The 25461-nt window shown below is 42.3% G+C and overlaps 2 long non-coding RNA genes and 1 other non-coding gene across 4 annotated transcripts in view; 2 read left to right on the top strand and 1 right to left on the bottom strand.

The window, feature by feature from the left end:
- Window positions 1-25461, top strand: part of LOC132343347 (uncharacterized) — a 79975-nt gene that overhangs the window by 8983 nt on the left and 45531 nt on the right. The gene's annotated exons all lie outside the window — the stretch shown is intronic.
- LOC132343346 (uncharacterized) lies at window positions 6649-25135 on the top strand. Of its 2 annotated transcripts, none has more exons than XR_009492122.1 (3): window positions 6649-14496; window positions 15134-15575; window positions 24368-25135. It is a non-coding gene; the product is annotated as an uncharacterized lncRNA (long non-coding RNA). The 2 variants fall into 2 exon arrangements; XR_009492123.1 differs by having other exon boundaries at window positions 6649-15208; window positions 15381-15575.
- On the bottom strand, window positions 22084-22155 carry TRNAW-CCA (transfer RNA tryptophan (anticodon CCA)). The gene has a single exon. It is a non-coding gene; the product is annotated as a tRNA-Trp (tRNA).

Genomic DNA, 25461 nt, shown 5'->3' with positions numbered 1-25461 from the left:
GAGTAACCTGCCAGTAATGCCGTGGTGACAATTCTGCTTTGTTCTGTGGGAGTGTAAGAAGCCCAGTCAGGACACCCATCACTCTCTGCGAGTGCTGAGAAAGGAAGGTCTGCAGACTCACAGAGGGGAATGCTGTCTTTATCTGAGGTGGCTGCCAAGTCTTAAATACTAAAACATGTAGGTGTACTTGAGTAAAGAGAAGGCACTGACATTTCAAAGATAACACGATAGAAGGGAACCAAAAAAAAAAAAAAGAGAAACCAGGTTATTGGGCAGAGATGTAAGTTTACCCCTGAAAAGGTGACCTGTCTTAGAACCTCGCCGTCCTCAGATCCTGGCAGAAGGGTCCACATGTCCTCATGCTCGTGTTTCTGCTGAGCAGGCTTTCTGCCCAGACCTCTTCTCTCACTTTCTCTCTTCAGGACACCCCTAATGGATTGCAGATGTCCCATTTGGTTAGAAGCACGTTTCGGATACATCTGCCCTTCTTGCTTTTATGCAAAACACACCTGCAAATCTTTATCTTTGGTTAGATTTACCACACATTTGAAGCTTTGAAATCTTGGTCCAGTGGGAAGGAGGAGTGTGTCACCACCCTCTTTCTTCAGCTGGATTCCACAGTGGTCAATAGCCTGTGGGGGGATGTTTTCATTTCTATTAATATTTAAATATAAGAGTCAGGAAGACTTTCACAGCCCAGACCTACTCAACTGGAGACCAATTCATTTCTTAAAGCCTATAGAATCTATGGAAAAAAAAATCTATGATGACTGTGGATGGACAGCCATAGTGTGTGTATGTGATTTCCTGATTTTCTGAGTGTTAATGAAGAAGGTAGGACCACAGCACCTGAAGAAGAGAGGACAATAAAATGTTGGCAGACTGGTGAGGATATGGTTACAGGACCAAATGTGCCTTGAAAATGCATGTGATGTATTATTTCCAATAAGTGAGTAAGTCCCTCTAGGCCTCAAGGAAGATTTTCAACCACTCCCTTTATTCATTCAGCTTCAGGATATTCCATCCCAGCACCCAGGGAATGACAAATGCCACTTAAATAGTTCTGAGAGAATAAAATAATAAAATCATGAACTGCCTCTGGGAGGTTGAGAAGGAAATCCATATTTAGTGTGGTTTTGCAAGCAAGTGGTAAGCACTGGTTAGCTGAACACTAGCTTTCGGAGGCTGGGTTTTCTACATGTGTTAAGTGATGGAGGTGGAGTAAAGTCATTTGTTTGTTGCACAAATAATTATTTTTTAAAAATATTTTATTTTATATTGGAGTATAGCTGATTAACAATGTTGTGATAGTTTCAGGTGAACAGTGAAAGGACTCATCCATACATATACATGTATCTGCTGCTGCTGCTGCTGCTGCTAAGTTGCTTCAGTTGTGTCCGACTCTGTGTGACCCCAGAGACAGCAGCCCACCAGGCTCCCCCGTCCCTGGGATTCTCCAGGCAAGAACACTGGAGTGGGTTGCCATTTCCTTCTCCAATGCATGAAAGTGAAAAGTGAAAGCGAAGTCGCTGAGTCATGTCTGATTCCCAGCGACCCCATGGACTGCAGCCCACCAGGCTCCTCCATCCATGGGATTTTCCAGGCAAGAGTACTAGAGTGGGGTGCCATTGCCTTCTCCGATACATGTATCTATTCTCTCCCAAATTCCTGCCCATTCAGGCTGCCACATAACATTGAGCAGAGTTCCTTGTGTTATACAGTAGGTCCTTGTAGGTTATCCATTTAAAATATAGCAGTGTGGACATGTCCATCCCAAGCTCCTTAACTATCCCTTCCCCTAGTCCTTCCGCCTGGCAAGCACAAGTTCCTTCTCTAAGTCTGTGAGTCTGTATCTGTTTTGTAAGTTCATTTGTAGTATTTCTTTTTAGATTCCTCATATAAGTGATGTCATGTGCTATTTCTCCTTCTCACAAATAATTTTTGATACTGAGTGCCTTGTGTGTGTTAGACATTGCCAGTACCTGAGGCTGTAAGAGACCAAGTCTCTGTCCTCATGAGCAGCCCCTCCATAGAACTGTCACTTCCTGGTCATGACCTGTCATTCACTGATGACCCTGGGTATTGGCTAGAATTTTCCACCCCACCTGGACCTTCATTAATTCCTGGATTTCAGTGTTCACGTGGTCTGCCTATCCAGTAATCTGGCCCTACGATTCTTGGACCTCCCGGGCTTCAACATTTCTTCCCTTTCTGCCATCTGTGTATTTTGCCATCTGACTCCTCTGTTTTCCCTATTAGTCTCTTCCTTGCCTCTGTCTCTTACCTATGGAGTAAGAACCCCATTTCTATTACTCAGATTATTATCTCCCATAACCCATAATTCCCTGGCACCACTATCCTTCTGCAGCATCCAACAACCAAATTCTAAACCTGGATCAATACCTTAATCAGCCTCCTCAGCTTCAGCATACAGACTGACTGTTGATGGAGAAGCAGAATGATGGCGGGGGTTGGTGTCTCTATCCCAGTGCCACATTTTCATGGAAAACTCCCCTTTTTATTCCCCTCAGTGATTTAGCCAAAATACATTTAAACACCTGTTTTACTTTTTTATTTTTTAATTATTTCTTCTCTCCCTCTTTTTATCAGGCCATACCACGGAGTATGCAGGATATTAGTTCCCTGACCAGGGATCGAACCCATGTCCCCTGAAGTGGAATTGTGAAGTCCTAACCACTGAGCTGCCAGGGAAGTCCTAAACACCTGTGTTAAATATCTTCTCCAGTCTCAGGGGATGGTGTTCCTCTTCCCTTCCCTACTGAGACCTATTAGTAATACTTTCTCTTTGTTGTATCTTCAGACACTGAATACTAATTGAAAGATACGCCCTTTCAATTAGTTCTGTCGGTCTCAGCCTATAAATATTTTAAACTCTCCCATTTTAGGGGAAGAAAACAGTTAAGTGTTAGAATGAACTGTTGTATCAATGGACTCCTCCTTCTAAGTCTCCCAGTGTTCACACGTTCCATAGTCCCCTCCCATGTGGACTCTAGGTTTGACCATGTAATTTGCTTTGGGTAAAGTGTCATTGGCAGATGTGATGCAAGTAGAGGCTTGGCAACACTGAGCTTCTCTCTCTTAGTTTACGGTAAGTCCCCTACATACCAACAAGCTCTGTTCTAAGAGTATGTTCATAAGTCCAATTTGTTCATTAAGTCCAATGAAGTTAGCCTAAGTACCCAACTAACACAATCTACTATATAGTACTGTATTATAATAGGTTTATAATGCTTTTCACACAGAAAATATGTAACTAAAAATAAAGAACATTTTTAATCTTACAGCACAGCACCTTGAAAAGTGCAGTAGTACAGAACAACAGCTGGCACTTTTTAGCAGTACCCGCTGCATCACTGTTGCTTTTCTACTTGCTTCTGGAAATCCTGGGCTTGAAATAAAGATACTGTGCTGCTGTACAGTAAAGTGCACACAAGCACAGCCACTTGTAGAGGATGCGTGCACGTGACGACGTACGCCAGACATGTGAACTAATGTACGTGATAGGGCAGGTTCTCATCTTTGAAAGTTCACAAGCTGAAAGTTTGTATGTAGGAGACTTAACTGCATTCCCTTTTGGAGCCCAGCCACCATGTTATAAGGAAGCCCAGACTGTTCTGCTAGAGACAGTGGCCATGTGGAAGAGGCCCTGTAGCATGACTGACCAGTTTGGGAGAGAGGATCTGTGATCACATGGACAGAGAAGCCTGGTGTCCCAACTAGCCCAAGCACATGACCCACCAGTTGAGTATAGCCCAAGACTGACCACAGGAGAGCTGACCAGCAGGAGAGCTGCTAGAGCAATTGATAGGATCCTGAGAAATGATATATTTTTAAGTCATAACTTTTAGAATTATATCTGAAACAACCCTGTACAACAAAAAACCCAGAACATTCCTTTGGATCTCACACCTTCTCCACTCTTTCCTCTTCTTCTTGTCCTAGCTTTTCAGGTAGGCTACACTTGTTGCTCACTTCCTTGTTCCCGTCCAACAGGCATTCTTCCCCTGTTCACACTGTCCTCTGCTGTATTAGTCTCCGTGGACCACAACTTCCCTGAGTTCCACAGCATCTTGTGCTCCTGGTTCTCCTCGTTCCTCTCTCACCAGACATTTTCCATGAGCTTCGTGGGTTCCTCTTTCTCCACCTGCACTTTGGATGTTCCTCAGGGTCTGTCCTCAATCATCTGTTGTTTGTACTTCACACTCTGCCTCCTTTGGTTTAGACCCTGCACTTAGAGTATAAACAGTATACACCATCCTAAGCCTGTAGGCCACTATTATGCATAGAAGTTTTTTTCTAAGCAAGCTTACCTCCATGTCTCTGCTCCTATCTCTCTCTTTTTAAAAAGATACTTCTTTATCTGTCTGTGTTGGGCTTGGTTGCAGCACGCAGGCTCTCTAGTTGTGTCATGCAGGCTTGGTTGCCTGGCAGCATATGGGATGTTAGTTCCCCGGGATTGAACCCATGTCCCTGAATGGGAAGGTGGATTCTTAACCACTGAACCACCAGGGAATTCCTTCCACTCCTCTCTCTTTTGCCTGGAATAACTTCACCAGCTGAGGTGGAACATTGCTCCCCCACCTCCCTATTGGCTAATTCCTGCTCTTCCTTTACGCTTAGTTTAAACTCATTCATGGTCCTCCAAGAAGTCTTTGCTGAAAGTTCTCTGTTTTCCTTTTCCAGGCTGGGCTAGATGTCCCTATTCCTTGCTATACTCTGAGAATAGGTTTCCTTTGCATGTAACACATTTAAATTGTTCTCTTACATGCCCTCCCCATCTATTAGACTCTGCTCCTTGATGACAAAGGCCATATCTTACTAATTTAGTATCTCCCAGGGTTTAGCATAAAATGCTTGGTGTATCATCTTTGCCCAGTAATAGGTGTTCAATGAATGATTGTTGAGAGATTGAATTGTAGCATCAATATCCTTTGGAATTCTGTTCCATTTTAGGTTTTCATATCTCTATAAGGGAAATTGGCCTGTAATTGTGTGTATGTAAGTCAAAGAAATTTGGAGTCCATGGACATATTTGTTTTATAACATCAATTGGTAGCTTCCTATTTTCCCCAATGCTGCTGCTGCTGCTGCTAAGTCACTTCAGTCATGTCCGACTCTGTGCAACCCCATAGACAGCAGCCCACCAGGCTCCCCTGTCCCTGGGATTCTCCAGGCAAGAACACTGGAGTAGATTGCCATTTCCTTCTCCAATGCATGAAAGTGAAAAGTGAAAGTGAAGTTGCTCAGACTCTTTGCGACCCCATGGACTGCAGCCAACCAGGCTCCTCTGTCCATGGGATTTTCCAGGCAAGAGTACTGGAGTGGGGGTGCCATCGCCTTCTCCTCCCCAATGCTATGGAAAAGTTATTATTTTTTTTAACATAGAAATTATGTTTCTCTAAGATTTGACAGCATTCAAACCTGCTGGTCAAATAGCTGGCAAATAGATTGGCAAACAGATGGGCAAATAGATGGGGAAACTTCATGGCAAATAGATGGGGAAACAGTGGAAACAGTGGCTGACTTTATTTTTTTGGGCTCCAAAATCACTGCAGATGGTGATTGCAGCCCTGAAATTAAAATATGCTTACTCCTTCAAGGAAATTATGACCAACCTAGACTGCATATTAAAAAGCAGAGACATTACTTTGTCAACAAAGGTCCATCTAGTCAAGGCTATGGTTTTTCCAGTGGTCATGTATGGATGTGAGAATTGGACTATAAAGAGAGCTGAGGGCCGAAGAATGGATGCTTTTGAAATGTGGTGTTGGAGAAGATTCTTGAGAGTCCCTTGGACTGCAAGGAGATCCAACCAGTCCATCCTAAAGGAGATCAGTCCTGGGTGTTCATTGGAAGGACTGATGTTGAAGCTGAAACTCCAATACTTTGTCCACCTGATGTGAAGAGCAGGCTCATTGGAAAAGACCCTGATGCTGGGAAAGATTGAAGGCAGGAGGAGAAGGGGACGACAGAGGATGAGATGGCTGGATGGCATCACTGACTCGATGGACATGGGTTTGGATAGACTCCGGGAGTTGGTGATAGGGAGGCCTGGCGTGCTGCAATTCATGGGGTCGCAAAGAGTCAGACATGACTGAGCAAGTGAACTGAACTGAACTGAAACCTGCTGGTTGGGCTAGAGGGTTTTTTAAAATAGTTTTTTTCTATTCATTTTCCTTTATTACTCTTCAAGTTTTCTGTTTCTTATACCTTATTTTATTTATTTTTAGGCAGAAATGTCCATCTAGTGCTATTTTAAATTAAATCTAATGCTGTTTTAAAATTAAGTAACACATAATTGTATGCATTATATAATAAAAATATTATAGTTATTATTATGTGAATTTTCTCAATTCTAATTCTTTCTTTTTTTCCTCTTAATCAGATTTTTCACTGTATTGTCTATTTTTAATTTGTTCCTTCATCAGTTTCTTTTATCTTCATTATTTTCCTAATCTAATTTTTCTTAGGATTTCTTTAGTGCTCTATATCTAGAACTTTAAGTTGAATGCTAAATTCTTTTCAAAAAATTTTTGTGCTATGATTTCAACTCTGAATGTATCATTAGCCACATTTGCTATATTTTCTTATGTAATATATCCAGTTATTTTTCTGGATCATCTCTTACTATATTATCAGTATTTTTCATTGAGCCAGGTGTTATTTAAAGCTTTCCAGTTCATTAATGCCTTCTGTTTTGTTCTTAAACTGTATGCTTTATTACTTTACTACACTTTGATCAGAGACTATAGCAAATATAATTTGTGTTTGTTTGTGTATATCTTAGGGCTATGTCTTGGGAATCTTGGAAGGCTGTTTGGAAAGTGGTGCTGATTTGTGGATAGCCTAAAATAAAAGGGGTTAAAAATACTAAGGGAGAAAAAGTTACATCAACCAACTTTTCTTATGTGCTATTTTCCTTCACCATTGCACTTACTATCCTGTGTCATAATTGCTTGTTTGTATTTAATGTCAGACTGAGTCAGGCTTATTCATCAGGTATCCCGGTTGGGGCTCAATAAATATATTTCTTTACTAAGTAAATAAATATTTTTGAGTTTTCTTTTTTAACCCAACGTGAGATTCCTTGTTTTCTAAAATGGTTCCTGGTCTAATTGCTATACTTGCTCTGACTTAAGGGATTTCATTACATACTTTCTCACTCAGTATTTCTTTGCTATTTTTCATGCTATTTCAACACACAAAGTATGTTCTTTTAACTTTGACTATTTGGAAGCCAACAACCATATTGTTAAACCTAGTAATAATTTTCTTTAAACATTTTATACATTTTTTTTGTTCTGTACTGAATCAAAGCTGGTATTTCTTGACTCCCTTTGGTAAGAAGAAATATGCTCTTCTGCGCTTTCCTCTTCTTTCTCTTCCTCTTCCCATTCTTCTAAAATATAATCAGACAATAGGTATGATACTTATATATTGCTGTGTAACAAATTGTCCCAAAATGTAGTGACTTAAAAGAACAGACATTTATTATCTTGTAGAATGTGGCTTAGCTAAGACCTATGGCCCAGGGTCTATAGTAAGATTGAGTCAAGGTGTTGGCTGGGGTTGCAGTCATCCCAAGGTTTATCTGGGGCAGCATTTATCTCTCACTCACCCATGGGGCTGTTGGCACCCTCAAAAGATCTAGTTCCAAGCTCACTCATGTGACTCTTGGCAGGCGCCAGGCCTGGCTGGTTGTTTGCCAGAGTTATCAGTTTCTCGTCATATCTATAGAGCAGCTTACAACAACATGGCAGTACTTCCTTCAGAGAAAGCAGGCTAGAACAAGAAATGGGGAACTAGGTGGAAGCCAGAGTTGTTCTGTAACCTCATCTCGGAAGTGATATCCCATTCCTTCTGCTGCCCTTTGCCAGAGGAGTGTCTCTAGGTCCAGTTCACACTGGGTAGGAAATTTCACCAGGACCTGAATACTGGGAGGAAGGGCTCTGTGGGAAACCCCTTAGAAACTGTCTCCCACAATATAAAACTTTCTCTTTTTAATCTTTCAAAGTGTTTTTCTTTCTTTTGTTCCAATATCTCTATCAGTTATTATTATTATTTTGTTTTAATTGGAGGCTAATTACTTTACAATATTGTGGTGGGTTTTGCCATACATTGACATATTATTATTTTTAAGTTGGCTTTGTCAGGTCTTAGTTGTGGCACGTGGGATCTTGGTTGTGTCTTGCGGGAACTTTCATTTCAGCATGAGGATTCTCTTGTTGTGGCCCTTGGGCTCACTAGATACAGCGCTCAGGCTTAGTTGCTCTGAGGCATGTGGGATCTTAGTTCCCTGACCAAGTATTGAACTCGTGTCCCCTGTGTTGCAAGGCAGATTCTTAACTACTGGGCCACCAGGGGTGTCCCTGTATCAGTTATATAGACATCAGTAATATTCTTTTCCTATAACTTGTAAAAACCTGATGCAGATTTTAATACTTATCTCCAATTTCAATAATGACCCCTGTTTATTTTTAAATTATAGCTTTACGATTAATGATCTCTGGGTCAGGAAGATCCCCTGGAGAAGGAAATGGCAATTCACTCCAGTACTATTGCCTGGAAAATCCCATGGACAGAGGAGCCTGGTAGGCTACAGTCCATGGGGTTGCAAAGAGTCGGACACGACTGAACGAGTTCACTTACGATTAATAGTTCTTTTACTAATTTGGACCACAGTGATTTTAATACTCTTGAAGAATCTCTGCTTAAACAGCACTGAGCTTACTAATGTTTTTGAGTCTCTGACGTCGTCACTTACAATTAATAGTTGCATTTACTAATTTGGACCACAGTGATTTGAATACTCTTGAAGAATCTCTGCTTAAACAGCACTGAGCTTACTAATGTTTTTGAGTCTCTGCAAATCTCAGAATGTTTTTTCTTTTCTTTTTTATGAAAACTTGTGGCTAGGAATGAAATCCTTGGGTGTCACATCTACATAATAGTGGACTGTATAATGTTTCTCCTTTCGCTCTTTTTTATATTTATTTATTTCGCTGCACCAGGTCTTAGTTCTGGCACATTGGATCCTTTAGTTGTGGCAAGTGGGATTTTTATTAATAGTTGCAGCATGCAAATTCTTGGTTGTGGCACATGAGATCTAGTTCCCTGACCAGGGATTGAACTTGGGCCCCCTGCATTGGGAGAGTGGAGTCTTAGCCACTGGGCCACTGGACCCACCTCTGGTGTGTCCTCTTGATTTCCAGTGTCAAGTTTTTTTCCCTCCAAATTCTGAGAGCTTTGATAATTAATTCTTTACCAGCTGTTCCTTCTTTGTCAGGAATGTTTTATTCACAATTTGGCTGTCAGGTCTGTGTCCTGTTTTTAATATCTGTTGTCTTCTTTTGTTTCGTATAAAATATTTTGTATTGATTTATTCTGTGTTTGGTGTATCATTCTTGATGAATGAGTAGATTCTCTGTATTTTTCATTCTGCTTTTATTACTTTAAATGAAGACCCAATTTCTGCTGTTATGAGTATACTTCTGTTGCATTCTTTTTATTCTGACATTGTTCATTGATGGACGTAATAAATTCTTTTATGTTATTGGAAATATTAAGCAGCTTTATCTTCAAGTTTACCTACTTGAGGAAGATTTTCCCTTGGGGTCTTACATATTCTTTAGTGCTGTAGAATTTTTTTACAAGTCCCATGTTCCATTTTCCTTTGAGTTTTTCTAAAAAGTCTTTGCTGTGCTTGTCTAAAAGACTTGAGGAACTGGATTGCTTAAAAAATACCGCATCCCGTGATTCATTTTAACATGGAGAGCCCTCCCTGGGACTAGTGCCAAAGGTTCAATCAAAAGGCTGCCAATGACTCCCTTAGGAAGTTCCTGGATCTGAAAATGAAGGATAGACCAGGAATAGCTGTAGGTTAGCTAACCTAAATCTTTCTTGGAATAAGACTTGTGTGTAAATCAATCATTAAATACAGGTCACTCGTTCCTCCTTTGCTGAATGGCTGAACAAAGAGAATCTAGAGCAGACCAAGTTCTTTCTTATGAATGGTGGTGAATTATTTCTTTATTTTGGCTCATGTTTCAACATTTCCTCTTTATCTTATACATCTCAGGTAACTTCTGGCCCAAAGTTACAGCCAGCAGTTGATCTGCCAATTCATTTTTTCCTCTGTTTTGGTTGATTTTGTTCATACCACCGTCCATACCTTTGGGTTCACTTTTCTTCTTACTGAAGTAAGCCCTTTGGTAGTCTTTTCAGTGAGCATTGTGAATGGCACATGCTCTTAGACTGTAAATCTGAAAGACTTTATTTTGCTCTGACTCATAAATGGTCATTTAGCTGTGTGAAGAATTCTGAACTGATTCTTTTTTTTTTTTTAATTCCATCAGAAGTCTTCTGGCTTCTGATATTGTTGATGTGTGGCTCACTGTTGATCTAACATCATTCTGTAGCAGGAAATCTATCTTGCCGCTTACATAGGTTTAATTTTTTTCTTCCTATCCTTGATTTTTTTCAGTTTCATGAAGATTTGCCAAGGCATGATTTGAGTTATCCTGCTCAATATTTGATGTGTATTTCTATAAGAGGAAAAATTCTCAGTTAGTATATCTTCAACTATTGCTGTCTTCATTTTCTTTGTTCTCTTAATCCAGAATCCTATTAAATATATGTTCAGTTCAGTTCAGTTCAGTTGCTCAGTCGTGTCCGACTCTTTGCGACCCCATGAATCGCAGCACGCCAGGCCTCCCTGTCCATCACTAACTCCCGGAGTTCACCCAGACTCACGTCCATAGAGTCAGTGATGTCATCCAGCCATCTCATCCTCTGTCGTCCCCTTCTCCTCCTGCCCCCAATCCCTCCCAGCATCAGAGTCTTTTCCAATGAGTCAACTCTTCACATGAGGTGGCCAAAGAACTGGAGTTTCAGCTTTAGCATCATTCCTTCCAAAGAAATCCCAGGGCTGATCTCCTTCAGAATGGACTGGTTCGATCTTGCAGTCCAAGGGACTCTCAAGAGTCTTCTCCAACACCACAGTTCAAAAGCATCAATTCTTTGGCACTCAGCCTTCTTCACAGTCCAACTCACATCCGTACATGACCACAGGAAAAACCATAGCCTTGACTAGATGACCTTTGTTGGCAAAGTAATGTCTCTGCTTTTGAATATGCTATCTAGGTTGGTCATAACTTTCCTTCCAAGGAGTAAGCGTCTTTTAATTTCATGGCTGCAGTCACCATCTGCAGTGATTTTGGAGCCCAGAAAAATAAAGTCTGACACTGTTTCCACTGTTTCCCTATCTATTTCCCATGAAGTGATGTGACCGGATGCCATGATCTTTGTTTTCTGAATGTTGAACTTTAAGCCAACTTTTTCACTCTCCACTTTCACTTTCCTCAAGAGGCTTTTTAGTTCCTCTTCACTTTCTGCCATAAGGGTGGTATCATCTGCATATCTGAGGTTACTGATATTTCTCCCAGCAATCTTGATTCCAGCTTGTGTTTCTTCCAGTCCAACGTTTCTCATGATGTACTCTGCATATAAGTTAAATAAGCAGGGTGACAATATACAGCCTTGACGTACTCCTTTTCCTATTTGGAACCAGTCTGTTGTTCCATGTCCAATTCTAACTGTTGCTTTCTGATCTGCATACAGGTTTCTCAAGAGGCAGGTCAGGTGGTCTGGTATTCCCGTCTCTTTCAGAATTTTCCACAGTTTATTGTGATTCACACAGTCAAAGGCTTTGGCATAGTCAATAAGGCAGAAATAGATGTTTTTCTGGAACTCTCTTGCTTTTTCGATGATCCAGCAGATGTTGGCAGTTTGATCTCTGGTTCCTCTGCCTTTTCTAAATCCAGCTTGAACATCTAGAAGTTCATGGTTCACGTATTGCTGAAGCCTAGCTTGGAGAATTTTGAGCATTACTTTACTGGCATGTGAGATGAGTGCAATTGTGCGGTAGTTTGAACATTCTTTAGCATTGCCTTTCTTTGGGATTGGAATGAAACCTGACCTTTTCCAGTCCTGTGGCCACTGCTGAGTTTTCCAAATTTGCTGGCATATTGAGTGCAGCACTTTCACAGCAGCATCTTTCAGGATTTGAAATAGCTCAACTTGAATTCCATCACCTCCACTAGCTTTGTTTGTAGTGATGCTTCCTAAGGCCCACTTGACTTCACATTCTAGGATGTCTGGCTCTAGATCAGTGATCACATCATTGTGATTATCTGGGTCGTGAAGATCTTTTCTTGTACAGTTCTTCTGTGTATTCTTGCCACCTCTTCTTAATATCTTCTGCTTCTGTTAGGTCCACATCATTTATGTCCTTTATTGTGCCCATCTTTGCATGAAATGTTCCCTTGGTGTCTCTAATTTTCTTGAAGAGATCTCTAGTCTTTCCCATTCTATTGTTTTCCTCTGTTTCTTTGCATTGATCATTGAAGAAGGCTTTCTTATCTCTCCTTGCTATTCTTTGGAACTCTGCATTCAAATGGGTGTATCTTTCCTTTTCTCCTTTGCTTTTCGCTTCTCTTCTTTTCACAGCTATTTGTAATGCCTCCTCAGACAGCCATTTTGCTTTTTTGCATTTCTTTTTCTTGGGGGTGGTCTTGATCCTGTCTCCTGTACGATGTAACGAACCTCCATCCATAGTTCATCTATTATTTATTCATTGATTTGGCTATGCCAGGTCATAGCTGCAGCACACAGGATCTTTGATCTTCATTGTGGCATGCAGGATCTTTAGTTGTGGCATGTGGGATCTGGTTCCCTGACCAGGGATCAAACCCAGGTCCCTGGCATTAGGAATGCGGGGTCTTAGCCACTGGACCACTGGGAAGCCACCTATCTTTGTTGTTTATCTTTATATGCTTGCTTTGAGTAAATTTCCTGTATTATCTCTCAATATTATACTTTTCTTTTTATGTTCAATATAGAAGAATATATTTTATATTAATAAATACATTTTTCAATTTTAAGATTTATTATAAGTTGTTTTTCATATTCCCCTGTTCTTGTTTCATTTCTACTTATTTTGTTTCATAATTTTTTATTCTTTATTTTTTTATTCTTTTATGCATGTTACTCATTCATTTACCTCTTTGAAGATCCTGAAACAGTCATCTTAAAATCATTTTCAGGTAGCTTTTTAATTGTCATTTGATCTGGATTGAATTCATCTACTCCTTGTTTATTTGGGCTTCCCAAGTGGTTCTAGTGGTAAAGAACGCATCTGTTAATGCAGGAGACATAAGAAATGCAGGTTTGATCCCTGGGTCTGAAAGATCCCCTGGAGAAGGGCATGGCAACCCACTCCAGTATTCTTGTCTGGAGAATCCCATGGAGAGAGGAGCCTGGTGGGCTACAGTCCATGGAGTCACAAAGAGTTGGACACAACTAAAGCGACCTCTCATTGTTGATTTAAGAGTGGGGACCAGATATAGTATCTTGGTGTAAAATTGAGATTAAGGTGGGACTCCCTCACTCATTAAAGAAGCCTGTAAAAAACAGACTAAGGCTATCACCTGGACCTGTGGTTCTTAAAGTAGCCACATTCTTAAGGAGATGAGAGAAACTCTACGTAGCATCCAGGACCTGAGAAAAGCCATGTCAATACTCAGTGTTTGGATCTGTGTGGTTCTGCAGTGATCCTGGCTTTGGTTCCCCATTTCCCATGGGGTACTTTTTTATTATTTTTAAAAATAATTTTATATTTGGTTGTGCTGGGTCCTCGTTGCTGTGCAGGCTTTCTCTAGTTGCAGTTAACAGGGGCTGCTCTCTAGTCTTGGTACACTGGCTTCTCATTGCTGTGGCTTCTCTCGTTGCAGAGCATAAGCTCTACGGCACTTGGGCTTCAGTCGTTGCGACTTCTGGGCCCCAGAGCACAGGCTCAATAGTTGTGGTGCATGGACTTAGTTGTTTCACGGCATGAGGGATCTTCTTGGACCAGGGATCAAACCCATGTCTTTTGCATTGGCAGGTGGATTCTTTACCACTGAGCCACCAGGAAAGCCCCATCATGGGGTACTTTCAAACTCATCAAAAGTACCACTGCTTGCAAGCTTGTATTTCTGATAAATATGTAGCCCATGGAAATACTTATTTTCTATTTGAGCATCATTATACATTTTTAGTGTTCTGTTTTGTGTACATTTTATCTTTCACTGTCTTTTGGTTAGAGAGAGGCTTAAAGTGTGAACTTAATTTTGACTAAGCCCTGATTCCAAATGTATAATGTATATTAGAAGTTCAATATCAATTTCATATCTTCAGTGTCTCTACATTTCAATAGGTGTTCTGATTTCCAAGGACAATTTTAAAGTTCAGTTACGAAAAGGAAGTGTTAGATGTGATTCTTTAATTTTGAATTTCTTTTATCTGTATTGAAAGGTTGCATAAGCTGATTATACATTATTCTCCCAACCACAGCTTCTACCTAAACTGAAATGCCTTATGAATCTTTGAACTGTGGGTATATGTCAAGGGATGTGATCATTCTATTCAACTACCATTGTAAGTTATTTCCAGCTCACAGTTCTTGTTTATATGCATTTGGTTGGTTCTCTCAGGCAGAGATGTTTATTGATGACTTTGCTCCTGGCCCAGTGCAGTCCCCGAGCCTGGGGGCAATCAAGCACACTCAACACAGGTCAGCAGAGGCCACTCCTGCACCCACGAGGCTCTAGACCTCAGTGCACGCTTATGTCATGCTAACTGTGTCCACCAAACATTTGTGTAATGGCCAGAACAAAGTGGCAACTTGAAGGATGGGAGGGTGATGTCCCAATGGCTAGGGAAAGGATTTGAGGTGTTAAGTTACTCACATCCTCTTCCTTCTATCTCATGTCACCAAAGAATACTTGCAACCTCTCTACCTCTCTTCTTTGCTTCCTTGGCCCCAGGGTGTGTGTGTGTGTGTGTGTGTGTGTGTGAGAGAGAGAGAGAGAGAGAGAGAGAGAGAGAGAGCGAGAGTGAGAGCGAGAGAGAGAGAGAGAGAGAGAGAGAGAGAGAGATAACACTTTACAGGAGGCTTGAAAAATACAGAACAAAGTTACATGCAGTTCTATTATATACTCCAATTATTTTTTCAGTAGATAAATCAAGATTTTTTTGATTGGAGTTTAAATATCAAACTCTCAAAAATTAACAGGATAAATTTACAGAAAAGTAGAAGGACAGACCTGAAAAGCACCAGGAACCAATTCAACATAATTAAGATCTCAAGGTATCATATAAACTTTTAAACAGCTGTCTTAAACCACTATTGACCTACTCTAAAGGAAGGACTGCTGTCTAGGGTTTAATATGAATTGCTGGGAGCAATGAACTGAAGGGCGTTGGGAGAGAAAGGGCTCTTGAACTCCTATTAGGAACTGAATCCATACTTCTGTGGCCAGTAAGCAGGTGACAACATTCCGGTTGTGGGAGCCTCTAGGATCACGCAGCTGGAAGGACCAGTCCTATTCACCCAGCCTGTGCATGTTCTGGACGGGTAATGCCACAGAGTAGAGAATGCCTGAGGAAATGTGGCCAAGAGAACTGGTACTTCATCACCCATCATGAACTCATTTTGGTGGTTTAAGGTGAGAAGGGTGAGTACCTAAAGTAAGCAGCACCCACCTTAACACTCGCTCAATGTTATTGTTCAGTCACTCAGTCGTGTCTGATTCTTTGTGACCCCACAGACTACAGCACACTAGGCTTCCCTGTCCTTCTGTATTTCCTGGAGTTTGCTCAAATTCATGTCCTTTGAGTTGGTGATTCCATCCAACCATCTCATCCTCTGTGTCCCCTTCTCCTTCCGCCTTCAATCTTTCCCAGCATCAGGGTCTTTTCAAATAAGTCAGCTCTTTGCATCATGTGGCCAAAGTATTGGAGCTTCAACTTCAGCATCAGTCGTTCCAATGTATATTCAGGGTTGATTTCCTTTAGAATTGACTGGTTCAATCTCCTTGCAGTCCAAGGGACTCTCAAGTGTCTTCTCCAGCACCATGGTTTGAAGGCATCAGTTCTTTAGTGCTTAGCCATTTTTACTGTTCAGTTCTCACATCCATACATGACTACTGGAATAACCATAGCTTTGACTGTATGAACCTCTGTTGCCAAAGTAATGCCTTTGCTTTTTAATATGCTATCTAGGTTTGTCATAGCTTTTCTTCCAAGGAGCAAACATCTTTTAATTTCATGGCTGCAGTCACCATCTGCACTGATTTTGGAGCCCCCCAAAATAGTCTCACCATTTCCATTGTTTCCCCTTCTATTTGCTGTGAAGTGATGGGACCAGATGCCATGATCTTCGTTTTTTGATTGTTGAGTTTTAAGCCAGATTTTTTACTCTCCTCTTTCACCTTCATCAAGAGGCTCTTTAATTCCTCTTTGCTTTCTGCCATAAGGGTGGTGTCATCTGCCTATCTGAGGTTATTGATATTTCTCCCTGCAATCGTGATTCCAGCCTGTGCTTCATGCAGCCTGGCATTTCACATGATATACTCTGCATAGAAGTTAAATAAGCAGGGGTGACAATATAGAGCCTTGACATACTCCTTTCCCAATTTTGAACCAGTCCGTGGTTCCATGTCTGATTCTAACTGTTGCTTCTTGACCTGCATACAGGTTTCGTACTATGTACAAGATAGAGAAGGGATTTGTTTCATGTTACTAACTTCTGGCCACATGATATAAATTTTATTTCCTATGTTGTTAATCTCATACTGGAGTTATTTTTTAAAAACGATTTATTTGGTTGCACCCGGTCTTAGTTGCAGCATGTGGAATCCAATTCCCTGACTAGGGATTGAACCTGGGCCCCCTGCATTGTAAGCATGGAATCTTCGCCACTGTACCACCAGGGAAGACCCTATATTGGAGTTCTGATAAGGGACTCTCTGTCTCAATACTTATCCCTGTTACAAGAGTACACTCTGCTACTTTTATTCTGTTCTAGTCTATTCTGTCCGGAGAAAGCAATGGCACCCCACTCCAGTACTCTTGCCTGGAAAATCCCATGGATGGAGGAGCCTGGTAGGCTTCAGTCCATGGGATCACTAAGAGTCGGACACGACTGAGCAACTTCACTTTCACTTTTCATTTTCATGCATTGGAGAAGGAAATGGCAACCCACTCCAGTGTTCTTGCCTGGAGAATCCCAGGGACGGCGGAGCCTGGTGGGCTGCCATCTATGGGGTTGCACAGAGTTGGACATGACTGAAGCAACATAGCAACAGCAGCAGAAGCAGCAGTCTATTCTATCAGATTCATTGTATTTTTTTTAAAAAGTTTGCAAATGTGAATCAGTAGATGACTAGATAAACAAATTGTGGTATGTATACAACGGAGTATATTTCACCTTAAAAATGATGGAAATCCTGTTACAGGCTACCAGATGGATGAACCTTGAGGATGTTATGCTAAATAAAATAGCCAGTTACAAAAAGACAAATACTGTACAATTCCACTTGTTATATGAGGTACCTGAGAATGGTCAGATCCCTAGAAACAAAAAGCAGGATGTTGGTTGCCAGGGGAGAAGGAAATGGGATACTGTTTCATGGGTGCAGAGTTCCTGCTTTGCAAAATAGAAGAGTTCTGGTGATGGATCATGGTGACAGTTGCACAAAAACGTGAATATATGTAACACTACTGTACTGTATGGACTTCCCTGGTGGCTCAGTGGTAAAGAATCTGTCTGCCAGTGCAGGAGATGCAGGTTTAACCCTGGGTTGGGAAGATCCCCTGGAGAAGGAAATGGCAACACACTCCAGTATTCTTGCCTGGGAAATCCCAAGGACAGAGGAGCCTGCCGGGCTACAGTCCATGGGGTCGCAAAGAGTTGGACACGACTTGGAAACTGAAGAGCAACAACAACTGTACTGTATACTTAGAAATGGTTAAGATGGTAAATTTTATGTTACATGTATATTTTTAACACATACACACACACATCACAGTGAAGTAATTATGACAAAGCAAATGGGCTTCTGTGGGAACATACGGCAGAGGGACCCTGCCTAATAGGGAGTTGGTCAGGGAGGTCTCCCTGGAGGAAGTGGTATTTAAGCCAAGACCTAAGGGGTGAATGAAGTCAGCCATGGAAAGGTGTAGAGGGTAGGGCCTGGAGAAGGCTCTAGACTCCTACAATAGATTAAGTAGCCATCTCCCAGCCCTTATCGAATGGTGCATGTGTTTACTATAGTCAACCGGCTTCTTGCTTTCAGTTTATTTCCATGTACACGCTGGTGCCAGATTAATTTTTCTAGGATACCACCTGGATCATGTCACCCTCCCACCTTCCTGGGTAATCCTTCCAGAACTTTTTTCTTTCTGCCTCCTTAATAACCCTCCACCTGGCACTCCTGGCCCTCTCCACCTGGCCCAGCCCTGGCTCTCCAGCCATCCTCTCTCCTCTCCTCTCACTCCCCTGGGTGAACTCTTGCATTCCCATAGTCCTTGGTTATTGTTCCCCGAATGCGGCTTATTAGTTCCTGCCTCAGCACCTTGTCTTAGGTCATTTCTCCCATCAGGACGTCCTGCCTTTCCCCCTCTATGTCCTGGTGCTTTTTGTTCCTGCAAGCACCCTCTCAATTCCTTCCACTCCTTGGGGATCATTCTCTTTCTGGATTCTGTCACATGTTTGCTTTCTTGACCTTTAACCTCCCCCCTCCCTCCCCCCACCTCTGCACACATTACCTGGGGATGGAGTCTTACTCATCATGAGTCCCTAGTGTTTAGTGCCACATCTAAGGGGCTAAAACAACAGTTGTCGGTACATAACAGCCATCATGGCAATGAGTCCTTAGGGTCAGCAACTTATCAGCGGCCAGTGGGAGCTGGCCAGCCCGAGGCTGACGTCCAGCAGGGAAGAAGCCTGTTTACCCTCAGCCCCGGGCCGGGAGCCCACCTCCAGCACCATTCCATCTCATCCTGACATTCTTGAGCTGAACATCCCCTGGCCAGGCCCTCCAGATGCCTAACAGGATTATCTGCCTCACCGCCCAGCCCTCCCAGGCGAGTGGCTTTATCCAGGGAGATGGAGAGGCTGTAACAAGCACAAGGCACATTTCCCTAAAACCCAGAGGACATGTGGTTCGGGGCTGGGACTCTGGTGGTGGGGAGGGTGGAGGAATCAGGTGGAGGCCCTGGTTTAACTCAGGAGAAAAGACACTTTCACGGGCTGCAGTTTTGCACAGCAGCTCCTTACCTAGCGATCGCATTGGCAAAGGCAGCCATCTCCGTGGGCCTGAGTGAAGAAGTGGGGGCGGAGAGCAGGGAGGCGCGGGGGTTGAGAAGTCCACCTGGACGCCATCAGTCTTGCCAGAGTAAACAGAGCTGACAGGGAGTGCTTGCCGGCAGCCTGGTACAGGTTAGGGGGGGTCACAGCAGCGGCCTGGTGACCCGCCTGCCTTAAGGTAGAGACGCTCTGCAATCCGTCACAAAGGACAGAGCTGAAAGCTCACTTCTTGCTGAATGAACTCGGTGTCCTGGCATTCCACACGACTGGGAGTGCACACACTTTTAAAATGCTTGAAATGTAAATCCGGGCTGGGATCAAATACACACATTTAAAGCAAAACAAACAAAAAAGATCCCCCCACCAACCTCAAAGTGGGACCTGTATTATAGATGTCATTCGCAATAAAAAATAATATTTTAAAAGCTCTCTCTTGGTTTTCGAAGCTTGAGGGTTTAGGGGAAAAAAATAGCTGGATTTATAAGAAGAACTTACCACTTAATTATCTAGAACTCTCCCATATAACAGCAGAAGCTAACTTGAGCAAAAGACCTTTTATTAAAATCTTTTAATATGGAAGATGGAAATCTCTCTCTTCCTAAAGGACAAAAACCTGCAAACAATTCTTCTTAGTGCAACTGGGAAAACGATAGCAGCATATTTAGCATACTTTACAGGACTCTTCCATATGCTATACAAAGTGGGAGAGAAATTGTAAATTAAAGAGTTGGAGTAGCTAATGAGGAATTTTTGAATTGAAAGCACCAGTGCAACTACCGTTTATTCCTCCCTTCAGCAGGCACTGAAGTCCTCTTATGTGCCTTGCGTGTGCTGGAGTGGATGGGGGCCACCCCAACACTGAAAGTCATGGCCATGACCCTCCAGCTCAAAAGACACACAAGTGATTTCTTGCAAGGCTGAAGAGAAACAGTCACTGCCTAAACCTGCCTGTGTTCTCCAAGATGTCCCATTTGTTCTGTGACCTTGGGCAAGTCACTTCACCAGCCCATGTCTTGTTTCTTTACCTATAAAAGGAAGATAGTAAAACCCTGATGCCTTCAGGGCATTCCTGGCACTAATGAAGGCTCATAAAGCGCTTTGAGATCCCTAGGATGAAAGTCTCCCCTGAACAGTAAAGCCTGATTATTATGCTTCGAACATGACATTCCCATGAAAACCCCGGTCAGGCTCGTACCCCCACCTTCCAGTGAAGATTTAATAGCAGAGAGTTGTAATAAGTTCTTGAAGACTGGAGACTTCCATTACTGATACAGAATACACTGCCGTGAACTAGTATATTAAGGGCTATTATCATGAATAATTAAGGCCAGGTTCTACTTACTGATTAATGAACCAAGTATATGTTGTGATGCAGTGGATTTTCATTGTGGCTTCCCCTGCCCAGCTAATATCGTGAAATTTATTTATTCTCAGCGGGTCCTCTGGTTTGCATGGATTCGAAGGTTCACTTCACAAACTAGATTGGCAAAGTAAACTTCTGAGGGATATTTGTATTTCTACTGAAAGAAATAAACCCAATTAGAGCTGTCTTTTTAGTACAGACGAAGTGTTCATTAATGATAATGAAGGGCTGAGCTGCAAGAGGCCCCTAAGTTTGTAATTAAACTTGCACAGATCTTCCAGCTTGAAAATATTGAAGAATATCAAAGTCGCGTACATTGCCCTGGGCTAAGATACACGCACGTGAAAAGGAGAATGCCAGCGTATGCGCAGACATTTTGGCTGATCTTGGACAATGCTCTACTTCTGACAATGCGTGCACTTTGGAAGGTGGAACCATAATTAGATCAGATGAGCCTCTGGATAACTCATTAAGTCTGAATATTAAAAATCCATAATTTCTGAATTGAAGAGCATTAAGAAAGTTGTCCAGAGGAGAGGACAAAGTGTGGATTTTTTTAAACATTTCTTTTTTGATGTGGACCATTTAAAAATCTTAAATGAATTGGTTACAGTATTGGTTCTGTTTTGTATTTTGGTGTTTTGGCCTTGAGGCATTTGGGAATCTAGCTTCCCAATCAGGGATCAAACCCACACCCCCTGCACTGGAAGGTGAATTCTTAACCACTGGACCAACAGGGAAGTCCCCAAAGTGTGGATTTTAAAAGACATGGTTAAGACGAATTACAGACACTAGTGTGTCTGAATTAATTAGTGGAATGACTTAGGTTCTAACTGTCCCAAAGTGATTTTAAGCAAATATTCCAAAGTATTAGTGTCTATGTTGTGTGCTCCTTTCCCCGATTTCTCTCTGTGTGATTTTTATAATAACGCTTCTGTTGGAATTAGCCAACATAAGGTAATTAGCAATGCCAGGGTACCCGTGACTGTATGAGAGAAAAAGAGGTTACCCTGTGCTAGAGATAAGGGTCATGTTCAAGTTCCTGGAATGTTATTTGAAAAGGGAAAGGTGCTGGGTAACAGATGAAGAATGTGATTACACCAGTGATTTCTGTCTTTGCAGCTGGAAAAGTCATCTGCAATTCACCTTGATGGGCCAAAATACTGAAAAAATAATTAAGGCCATCCTGAACCATTAGGTTTATAGATAAGCAGGGTAAACTAACTTTCAAGGCAATCTGAAATTCTCTTCCTGACTCAAAGCCAAGTTTTGCAAACATGCTGTGCAGTGGGGCACCTCCATGCCTTTGCTCTGCAAGTACCTCCACCCCTAACCCACTCTCTGTCTGGGAGACTCATACTTATCCTTTAAGTGAGTGAGTGAGTGAAGTCACTCAGTCGTGTCTGACTCTTTGCGACCTCGTGGACTGTAGCCCGCCAGGCTCCTCCGTCCACGGGATTCTCCAGGCAAGAATACTGGAGTGGGTTGCCATTTCCTTCTCCAGGGGATCTTCCCAACCCAGGGATCAAACCTGGGTCTCCTGCATTGGAGGCAGACGCTTTAACCTCTGAGCCACCAGGGAAGCCCTCTATCCTTTAAGACACAGATCTAAATGCCTTTAGTTCTGTGGTGCCTTTGTTGGTATTTCCAATCCCTCCTTTTTTTTTTTTTGGCAATGCCCCAAAGCATGTGGGACCTTGGTTCCCTGACCAGGGATTGAACTCCCACCCCCTGCAGTGGAAGCATGCAGTCTCAACCACTGAACTACCAGGGAAGTCCCCATTTTTCCTTCTGAGCCTCTTACAACACTCAGTTTACACCCTCTTCTATTGTCCAGTATATCCTATTGCAAGTATTTCAGAGTGTCTATGTCTTCCTTGAGGTCTTTAAGCATCAGGGCCATATTTTAATTACCTTTGTTGAGCATTTAGCAACAGGAGTGGTATGACAAAGTATGTGTGTGTGCGTGTCCAGTGCTCTGTCGTGTCTGACTCTGTGACCCCACAGACCGTATCCTGTCAGGCTCCTCTGTCCATGGGATTCCCAAGCAAGAATACTGGAATCAGTTGCCATTTCCTCCTCCAGGGGATCTTCCCAACCCAGGGATCTAACCTGAGTTTCCTGCATTGGCAGGCAGATTATTTACCACTGTGCCACCTGGGAAGCCCTTCTTAAAGGGCTCAATTTGTTCTCAAAGTCCCTGGCACATTAGAATCATCTGGAGATTATCAGAAAGCTGGGGACTGGGGATGTGTGCCAAATGGGTTATGTTGATGAATGCTAAGTAGAATTTTAGGGGTGACCACTTTGTAGATTTTATAGATACCAAATTAAAATGTTATACATATGGAACTTACACAGTGTAATATACCAATTTTACCTTAATAAATTTTTTTTGGTAAATTTTTCAGTTTTTCCTGGTCATAAATGAAAAAAAAAAGAATCTCCTTGGGAGCTTTTAAAACTATTACCCAGGCTGTGCCCCAGGTGAAGTAAATCAGAATCTTTGTGGGTACGACCCAGACATGGGTATTTCATAAGGCTCCCTTGGATTGATTGTTCTAACAGGCAGCCAAGTTTGAGAACCAGAGTCTAGGGCCTGGGGGTCCCAGAGCGAGGTGCCCACAGAGGCTGGGCTGTGGACAAGTCAAAGTCAGACAGTTCAGAGTGGCGAGGACAGTGTAAACTGGACAGCACACGTCCTGTTTACAGGTTCTCAGCTTTTACAAGATGAATCCACTGTTCAGGTCTAATGAAACACAGCTGTGAGCCCGATTTCACCCAGGGACTTTGGTTTGGAAGCCCTGCCTGCGCTCCTATCACCTGGGAGGCCCAGGAAGATTCTCAGAGTAGGTCAGCGCCAGGCCTCAGGAAGCTCCTGCGGCCATCAGTGGCGTGCTTCCCAAGGACTTCCCCTGCATTCCAGTCCCTTTCTCCTAAGTGGCATCTCCCCAGATGCTACCGTTAATTGGCTCTTATTTATTTTACATGCTTTTACATTTAAGGTGCCTAGAAAATATATCCTTAAAAAAGCTGCCGCAGCACAGGCGCCTACAAAAGTTGAATTTCATCTCGGCAGAGAGGTTTTTTCACAGTGATTACTGCTGACATGGCTCTTGTTGAAGCAAGCTACTCGGTTCTGCTTAAGGGGGAGGAGGGATGTCGGGTCAGCCACTAGTCTGTTCAGAGAAAAGATTGGATGGTCTTCAGGACAGACTACCTCTCAAGACCATCCTTGCAACATGAGGGTGTTTTTTTTCCTCATAGAGGATTGAACAAGGTGGACATTAAAAAATCTGAAGCCCCAGGTACGACTTCTGCTGTGTCCCTTTAACGTTCTTCGGGTTCAGAAATCATTGACTAAACTGGGTGTGGCCTGGACAAGGCTGAACGAGTCCTGTCACATTTTGCTTCCAGCTCATCCCCACCCGTTATTAGTAAGTAATTCCTTTACCGAGCTGAGGTCTCACAGTCTTTATCCCCAGGTAGGTCTTGGGTGGGACAGCCACTTGGGTTAGGGTTAAGGCCACTTCCTCTTCCACTACTGCAGGTCCCAGAGTCACCATCAGAGGGTGAATGAACAGCATCTGCTCCCCACCTGAAATGTCTCAATTTCCTTCCAGAAATTTCCCCATTTTGTATTAAATTGCTGTTTCTCTATCAGCATTGCAAATTAATTTTTTTAAAGATTTATCAATTTATTAAAAAAAATTTTCTACAACTTCTTTCTGTATAAAACATCTACTTTTCCAGTCAGTATCATTTATGAATTGCTACTTTCTACCTTTTGTTAGGTCCAACCAGTCCATCCTAAAGGAGATCAGTCCTAGGTGTTCATTGGAAGGACTGATGCTGAACCTGAAACTCCAGTACTGTGGCCACCTCATGCGAAGAGTTGACTCATTGGAAAAGACCCTGATGCTGGGAGGGATTGGGGGCAGGAGGAAAAGGGGACAACAGAGGATGAGATGGCTGGATGGCATCACCGACTCGATGGACATGAGTTTGAGTGAACTCCGGGAGTTGGTGATGGACAGGGAGGTCTGGCGTGCTGCGATTCATGGGGTCACAAAGAGTTGGACACGACTAAGCAACTGAACTGAACTGAACCTTTTGTTAAATAATATTTCGAAAGCTGGTTCTTTTCTTTTTTAATTAAAATTTCTTTTTAATGGGAGGATAGAGTCCCTTAGACTGCAAGGAGATCAAATCAGTCAATCCTAAAGGGAATCAATCCTGAATATTCATTGGAAAGACTGATGCTGAAGCTACAATACTTTGGCCACCTGATGTGTAGAGCTGACTCAGAAAAGACCCTGATGCTGGGAAAGATTGAGGGCAGGAGGAGCAGGGGATGACAGAGGACAAGATGATTGGATGGCATCACCAACTCAATGGACATGAGTTTGAGCAAGCTCTGGGTGTTGGTGATGGACAGGGAAGCCTAGCGTGCTGCAGTCCATGGACTCACAAAGAGTAGGACACGACTGAGCGACTGAACTGAATTCCTTTGCAATGTTATGTTGGTTTCTGCTGTACAACAAGATAAACCAATAAATTATATATACATAACTATATATATATGACATATATATATATATATATATATATATATATATATATATATCCTCCCTGTGTTTCCTTTCCACTTCCCCCATCCTACCCCTCTAGGTCTGGAAGCTTGTTCTTGATATGTAATTTGTATTAAGTTAGTGAGTTCTGCAGTGGATAAGAGACTGAAGTCAATCAAAAAAATAATATTCAGAGTATCAGGTTTTCCTTTCATGAATACAATTTCTTTGTCTCTTCCAGGTAACATGGGTTCTAGTCAGCCAAAACTGTACCATGTATGCATTGGCCTTTCAAATAATTTCCATGTACACTTGCT

Source organism: Bos taurus, chromosome 21 (genome assembly GCF_002263795.3).
Source record: "Bos taurus isolate L1 Dominette 01449 registration number 42190680 breed Hereford chromosome 21, ARS-UCD2.0, whole genome shotgun sequence".
NCBI lineage: Eukaryota > Metazoa > Chordata > Mammalia > Artiodactyla > Bovidae > Bos > Bos taurus.
Note: the sequence above shows the minus strand (reverse complement) of the source record. Positions and strands in the feature narration are given on the sequence as shown.